This window comes from Oxyura jamaicensis, chromosome 1 (assembly GCF_011077185.1).
Source record: "Oxyura jamaicensis isolate SHBP4307 breed ruddy duck chromosome 1, BPBGC_Ojam_1.0, whole genome shotgun sequence".
Classification (NCBI taxonomy): Eukaryota; Metazoa; Chordata; class Aves; order Anseriformes; family Anatidae; genus Oxyura; species Oxyura jamaicensis.
The window spans coordinates 167,812,920-167,821,127 of NC_048893.1; the positions used below are offsets into that span (position 1 = coordinate 167,812,920).

At 43.9% G+C, this 8,208-nt stretch overlaps 1 long non-coding RNA gene across 1 annotated transcript in view; it reads left to right on the top strand.

Annotated features, from left to right (window-relative positions):
* Nucleotides 1-8,208, top strand: part of LOC118164220 — a 20,527-nt gene that overhangs the window by 11,483 nt on the left and 836 nt on the right. The gene's annotated exons all lie outside the window — the stretch shown is intronic.

An 8,208-nucleotide genomic window follows, 5' to 3' on the forward strand; every position in this document is an offset into this window, starting at 1 on the left:
TAGAATAGAATAGAATAGAATAGAATAGAATAGAATAGAATAGAATAGAATAGAATAGAATAATTAGATTGAAATAATGAATTACTTATGATTTATCTACCAGGTGATTGTGTACAACCCTAGCCTGAGTGTTTTGTGTAAATACTGGTAGCTGATTTTATCTATGTGAGCATTGAGCATGATTTCTCTGGACAACTGAGTTTCTTAGCTGAATCTTACCTCACTACAGAAAGACAAAAAGTCTACATAAATGTTATTATGAGGACTTAACCGATAATTGCTAGAATGAATTGTGCAAACCTCTGAATAATAATTGCATTTCACATTCAACATGCAGAGAATGTGGCAGCTAAGCAATTTATTTTTATTCTACTTACTCTATCATTACTTTACATTACATTAACCGCACACCAACCAGCCTGCACATTTAATCAGGTATGGGTCCTCTAAACCCTTGCATCATTAACTACATATGAAAAAGTCATTACTATCTGATTCCTGTTCAGCAAACTTTGTGAAATGAATTGCTTGTCTCAGGCAAATGTCCACAACTAAAAGAGTTAGTGTTATAGTTGGTATTATTTTACTCCATTAGTCCAAGAGTAAGCAAATTGAGCACAGAGTGGTACATCACCCGCCGAATTATACTGTGACTTGCAAAGGTAGTTTCTGCAGCTAAAGTTTATAAATACAAATGATACAATGTGATTTGCTTGCAGCAATATGTGTTTAAAATTTGGGATTTTCTGTGTCCAGAACTATTAACCAGTTACTAGGTACAGGCTCTAGGTACATGTACATTAGAGAACAATTAAGTTAAGTGAAGACATAGATAAAATATATATTTTATTTTAAGAGGCCAAGGGGTGAAGAGTGTCAATACTCAAAACAAGTCCCAAAACATTATTAGTGGAATGTAACTGCACTCAGGGGACCTGTGAGCAATAATAAAAAGTAAAAAGAAATAATAATAATAATAATAATAATAATAATAATAATAATAATAATAATAAATATTTGACCTGCTGTGAACATCCTTCTATCTGCAATTGATGAGGTGCAATATTTGGATGAGTTACTGCCTGAATAATTCACAGATCCATTATCTGTGGTCCTAGTTCAAATTTCTATAAAGTAAAGTTATGTAAGTGAACTTGTACACCTTACCTGAAATATATGTATATGATAATGAGTTTTGTTGTTGTTGTTGTTGTTGTTTTTTACCATCTGGGATTTAAAGAAGAGATCTTTTTTAAAAAATAATATAGACTGTGATCCTAAGTGACAGAAATTTTGAAGCTCACTTAGTATATATTTCAGCGAAGGAAATATATCAGAGTTAAAACTGGGTTAGACTGGGAAGTCTTTGCACATTTATGAAGTTTAATTCAGCTTAGTATTATCAATAGGACTATTCCCATTGAAAAAAAAAATATATATATATTACTCATTAAAATCTGTCTTTCATAGGAAGACAAAATTTCAGACAAAAAAATCAAATCAAAATTTATATATTAGTCCATATTTTATCCTTATCAAGGATATGCATATAAATGTGCATATAAATTCAAAATGAAACAGAAAAAAAAGAGAATTCATATAAGAGTATACAAAAATATTCATAAACAGTGTCAAAATTCATAGAATCATAGAACCATATAATATACCAAATTGGAAAGGACCAACAAGGATCATCGAGTCCAACTCCTGGCATCACACAGGTTTACCCAAAAAATCAGACCATGTGACTAAGTGCACAGTCCAAATGCTTCTTAAACTCTGACAGGCTTGATGCAGTGACTACGTCCCTGGGGACCCTATTCCAGAGCGTGACCACCCTCTCAGTGAAGAACCTTTTCCTGATATCCAACCTGAACCTCACCTGTCACAGCTTGACCCCATTCCCTCAGGTCATATCACTGGTCACCAGAGAGAATAGATCAATGCCTTCCCCTCCACTCCCCCTCATGAGGAAGCTGTAGACTACAATGAAGTCTCCTCTCAACTCCCTCAGCCTCCTCTTTTCCAGGCTGAACAGGCCAAGTGACCTCAACTGCTCCTCATACATCCTCCCCTCTAGGCCCTTCACCATCTTCGTAGCCCTCCTCTGGACACTCTCCAACAAGTTCACATCCTTTATGTACTGTGGTGCCCAAAACTGCACACAGTACTCAAGGTAAGGCCACACCAGCACAGAGTAGAGCAGGACAATCACTTTTCCAAGAAATTACCAAGAACAGATGGTATTTAACAAATGATAATGTTAGATTAGCGTTACATGGCCATTCATATGACAGCAATAATGTTATAAAATTATAAACTGGTGTCATGTCAACACATAATCATAGTCTAGTATGATATGATGCTTACAGTAAAGAATCAGACAACATTTAAAAAGCAGTACATTTCTAGTTCTCAACTGTGTCTACCTGTAGTTTAAGTACCAGTATACAGCTAACAATGTCAGAGCTTCTAGGAAATCTGTGAAGGAACCATATAGGAATAAACTGATTATTATTTATTTATTACCCTGATACATGATTCTGTAACTAAAACAGGAAATAAAGTATCTCTAGGAAGATCAGGCTCATCTGCTTGGCAAATAATTGTGTCTGATAGGGTACTGTAAACAAAGAACACATATTTAAGAAATACATATTTTCTCATTTAGGAAATATTAGGAAAGTTTGCTTTGTTGCTGAATATTTGGTACGTGTCCCTTTAAAGTCACAGGATTCTCCAGTGTTGTTTTACAGGCCAAGACACTGGCATCTATAAGGCTCTGGTTAAGAAGAGGAGTGTAAATTTAATGCACATTTTGTTCTTTTTAATTTATAATACATATATTCTTCTTATTTTCAGTACCAAGAAACACTTTTTTTATGGCACAATTGCCGCTAATTGCAGCAGCTAATTGTAGCTTATATCTCCAATTCACATTATTTTGATGCAGGTCCTAGGCAGCACCTCTTGTAGACTCTCAAATTGTGACAGAGATGTAAGATCTTTTGTTTCATAAGATAACATGAGAATCTCTGCATGTGAAGGAAGTGATAAAAATATTCCTTTTGACACTGTAGACTTGTTTGCTGAGATATCTTTTGATATAAAAATAAATAAAATGCAAAGAATTGCAAAAACATTAATTGCAACATCAGAGAATGAAGTTGTTTCTACTTGAAAAGAAGTATCTATGATGAATGTGGCAATTACTGTGAACAGACAAGGCAACAAATGAAGGACTTAGAGAATGGTGCAGATAGACATTCATGACAGATATTTTGAGGATGCCAATGGACACATTGCCAGACAAGTAAGTCAGAGCAGACACTGAAAATTATGCTGCAAGGGATAACTTTTCAAAGAAGGTCAAGAGAGTAGAAAAATGAGCTTATATCACATAAAATTTAAGAAGTCTGTGATTAGTATCTAGAATAGTTACAAAGTAGTATACAAAATGATAGGGGAAAGTTATCACATCAACTTAAAAAAAAAAAAAAGAAAGAAAGAAAGAAAGAAAGAAAGAAAGAAAGAAAGAAAGAAAGAAAGAAAGAAAGAAAGAAAGAGGCATTTAAAAAGTGTTTCTTTGTTCATTGTAATTGTCTTCTCTACTAAACTATATGCAAGAAATGACTTCAGCTTTACAGAAGTGCCAGAAGGCTCTGTACCTCAAAACATACATAATAGGAATATGGAGGGAGTTATGTCTTGGCATGGGGTTCAAGGTGTCCGGTGTGAAGCAACTTCACACATCCAGCAAGACATATTGAAGAAATTGTTTGGCACAAAGCAGAGTGTAGGAAAATAAAAATAAAAATACGCATGAAATCTAAATTGAAAAACAAACAAACAAACAAACAACACAAGGACCCATAATCATAAGGTACTTAGAGCTGAACTTGAAGTGGTTAATGAAAGTTAATTCCATTCCTATGTCTCCCTCTCACATACATGCTTAAAAACTCTTATGTCACACATGCATATACAGAAATACACACAGTCACACCTGAATTTAGATATTTATACCATACAACTGGGTAAATAGGAGCTTTTTTTTATGAAAGTCAGTTTCACTTTGTTTAGATGAAGAATTTGGACAAAGTCAACGTATGCCAGAGAGAAGCTCTAAACAGAGAAACATTGGATCATATAGAGGAAAATGAAGTCTCTTTAAAGAAAAACATCTTCCTAAATATTTTATAAGACAAAGTGGCAATGATCAACATGGGAATAGAGGGTTGGGAAGTTATCTCTCTGCATGACTTTATAATTTAGGGAGTTTGATTTTCACCCTTGGTAGATATATATTAAAATAAAGCCAGTACATTGGAAACTCTTATGTACTTCCTTTAACAATGCACTAATACAGGGTGGTTTCAGTAGAAATGAAAGGAAAAATTTTAATATTAATAAAAACATTATTTTTCATACAAATATATTCAGAAACAGATTATTTTTTTTTTTTTAAAAAAATCCTTTATAATTTTTTTTATTTTTTTTTAAGATTTTTTTATAAAATTCCTTGCCGAGGCGATCAGCTCCAGGGCAGACGTGTTCTGCAGCGGAGCGGGGGATCGGGACAGGCAGGGCTATTTCCCCGGCATCGAGGCCACTCGAGGCAGCCGAGGGAGCCGCCACAACCCGGCAGCCCTCGTGAGGGACGCTGACAAGGTGTAGGCGGAGCCAGCAGAGCCCCGTTCCCGGCCATTCAAAAGCAGCCCCTGGGGAGCGCGAGTAACCAGGAGCGCGGCGAACAGGACGGGTAAACAGGGCGGGATGCGTCAGAAAGGAGGGGCGCGTCAGTTTGCGCGGCAGTTCGCGCAGGCAGGGCGAGCAGGGAGGGCCGGGCGATCCCCCGCCCCTAAGAACACCTCAACTGACGGCTTTCGACCACTAGCTAGGCCGTGATGGTCTACACTAGGCAGAGAGCTCGCGCTAGAAAGTCCGTAGGCACCCAGACAGAGTGCCCGCTCAGAAATGCGTCAGTGCAGGTCTCTGGGTGCAGGGCATGCCAGAGCCTGCTGCTGCCATCTGAGGGAGGTGGAGATACTGAGTGCGTGAGGTGCGAGCAGGTGGACGACCTGGTCCGCCTGGTGGCAGAGCTCAAGGAGGAGGTGGAGAGGTTGAGGGCCATCAGGGAGTGCGAGCGGGAGATAGACTGGTGGAGCAACTCCCTGCAAGGCCTGAAGGAGAAGCACCAGGGTGAGACTCCCCTACTGGGGGTGGACCCCCTGCCCGGTCACTGTCGGGCAGAGAGAGGGGACCTAGGAGTTGAGGAGGAGTGGAGACAGGTCCCTGCTCGGCGTTGCAGGAAACTCCCCCCACTGCCTGCCCCACCTTCCCAGGTGCCCTTATGCAACAGGTTTGAGGCCCTGGAGCTTGAGAGAGCGGTGGATGAGGGTGTGACAGAAAAGTTAACCAGGAAGCCCAGGGCGAGGAAGTCTGCTCCATGCCTCAAGACTTCTCCCACCAAGAAGGAGAGAAGGGTGATCGTGGTGGGCGACTCCCTTCTCAGAGGAACAGAGGGCCCTATCTGTCGGCCTGACCCCACCCGTAGGGAAGTCTGCTGCCTCCCTGGGGCTGGGGTCAGGGATGTCGCCAGAAAGCTCCCCAACCTGGTTCACCCCTCTGATTACTACCCGCTACTGATAGTCCAGGCTGGCAGTGATACCACTGATGAGAGAAGCCTGAAGGCTATCAGACGGGACTTTAGGGGGCTGGGACGGTTAGTGGACGGAGCGGGAGTACAGGTGGTGTTTACGTCTATTCCTACAGTGGCAAGGAATGGTTCAGAGAGGACACGAAAAGCCCACCTGATAAACACGTGGCTCAGAGGCTGGTGCCAACACAGAAGTTTGGGTTCTTTGACCACGGGGCGCTCTACTCGGCACCTGGCCTGATGGCCGCAGATGGGTCCCAACTGTCTGCAAGGGGAAAACGGATCCTGGACCAGGAGCTGGCAGGGCTCATTGAGAAGGCTTTAAACTAGGTAAGAAGGGGGGCGGGGATGAAACAAACCCTGTTGGAGGTGTGCCAGGGGGAACAGTGGCAAGGCTGGGGGAGAAGGCTAAGGCCCAGCTGAAGTGCATCTACACTAATGCACGCAGCATGGGCAACAAGCAGCAGGAGCTGGAAGCCATTGCGCAGCACGCAGGCTATGACTTGGGAAACGTGGTGGGACCACTCTCACGACTGGAGTGCTGCAATGTCTGGCTATAGGCTCTTCAGAAGGAACAGGCAGCACGGAGGGGGTGGTGGAGTGGCTCTCTATATTAGAGAGTGTTTTGACGTTGTCGAACTTGAGGCTGGGAATGACAAGGTGGAGTCGCTATGGGTTAGGATCAGCGGAAAGGCCAACAAGGGAAGCATCCTGGTGGGGGTCTGTTATAGACTGCCAAACCAGGATGAGGGGACGGATGAGGAGTTCTACAGGCAGCTGGCGGAAGTTGCAAAATCGTCAGCGCTTGTTCTTGTGGGGGACTTTAACTCCCCAGACATCTCCTGGAAACACAACACAGCCCAGAGAAAGCAGTCCAGGAGGTTTCTGGAGAGCGTGGAAGATAGCTTCCTGACACAGCTAGTTGGTGAGCCTACCAGGGGAGGTGCCCAGCTAGACCTTCTCTTCACTAACAGAGAAGGACTGGTGGGAGACGTGCTGGTCGGGGGCTGTCTTGGGCAGAGTGACCACAAAATGTAGAGTTCTCGATACTCAGCGAAGTCAGGAAGGGGATCAGTAAAACTGCTGTCTTGGACTTCCGGAGGGCTGACTTGGAGCTGTTCAAGACACTGGTTGGCAGAGTCCCTTGGGAGGCGGTTCTGAAAGACAGAGAAGCCCAGGAGGGCTGGGCGCTCTTCAAGAAAGAAATCTTAATGGCTCAGGAGCGTGCCCCACGTGCCCAAAGATGAGCCAGCGTGGAAGAAGACCGGCCTGGCTGAACAGAGAGCTGTGGCTCAAGCTTAGGAGAAAAAAGAGGGTTTATAATCTTTGGAAAAGAGGGCGGGCCACTCAGGGGGACTACAAGGATGCTGTGAGGCGGTGCAGGGACAAAATCAGAAAGGCCAAAGCTCATCTGGAGCTCAATCTGGCCACTGCTGTTAAGGACAACAAAAAATGTTTTTATAAATACATCAACACAAAAAGGAGGACTAAGGAGAATCTCCACCCTTTACTGGATGCGGGGGGAAACTTAGTAATCAGAGATGAGGAAAAAGCTGAGGTGCTTAATGCCTTCTTTGCCTCAGTCTTTAACAGCAAAACCAGTTGTTCTCTGGACGCCCAGTACCCTGAGCTGGTGGAAGGGGGTGGGGAGCAGAATGTCACCCTCACAATCCATGAGAAAATGGTTGGAGACCTGCCACAGCATTTGGATGTACGCAAGTCGATGGGGCCGGATGGGATTCACCCGAGGGTACTGAGAGAACTGGCAGAGGAGCTGGTCAAGCCGCTTTCCATCATTTATTGGCAGTCCTGGCTATTAGAGGAGGTCCCACCTGACTGGTGGCAAGCAAACGTGACGCCCATCTACAAGAAGGGCCAGAGGGTACACCCGGGGAACTATAGGCCTGTTAGTTTAACATCAGTGCCAGGGAGGCTCATGGAGCAGATTATCTTGGGTGTCATCATGCGGCAGTTGCAGGGCAAGCAGGCAATCAGGCCTAGTCAGCATGGGTTTATGAAGGGCAGGTCCTGCTTGACGAACCTGATCTCCTTCTATGACAAAGTGACATGCTTAGTGGATGAGGGAAAGGCTGTGGATGTGGTCTACCTTGACTTCAGTAAGGCATTTGACACCGTTCCCCACAGCATTCTCCTCAGAAAACTGGCTGCTCATGGCTTGGACTGGCGTACGCTTTGTTGGCTTAAGAGCTGGCTGGATGGCCAGGCCCAGAGAGTTGTGGTGAATGGAGTCAAATCCAGTTGGAGGCCGGTCACTCGTGGAGTCCCCCAGGGCTCGGTACTGGGACCAGTCCTCTTTAACATCTTCATCGATGACCTGGATGAGGGGATCGAGTGCGCCCTCAGCAAGTTTGCAGACGACACCAAGTTAGGTGCGTGTGTCGATCTGCTCGAGGGTAGGAAGGCTCTGCAGGAGGATCTGGATAGGCTGGACCAATGGGCCGAGGCCAACGGTATGAAATTCGACAAGGCCAAGTGCCAGGTCCTGCACCTGGGTCACAACAACCCCAAACAGAGCTACAGGCTGGGAG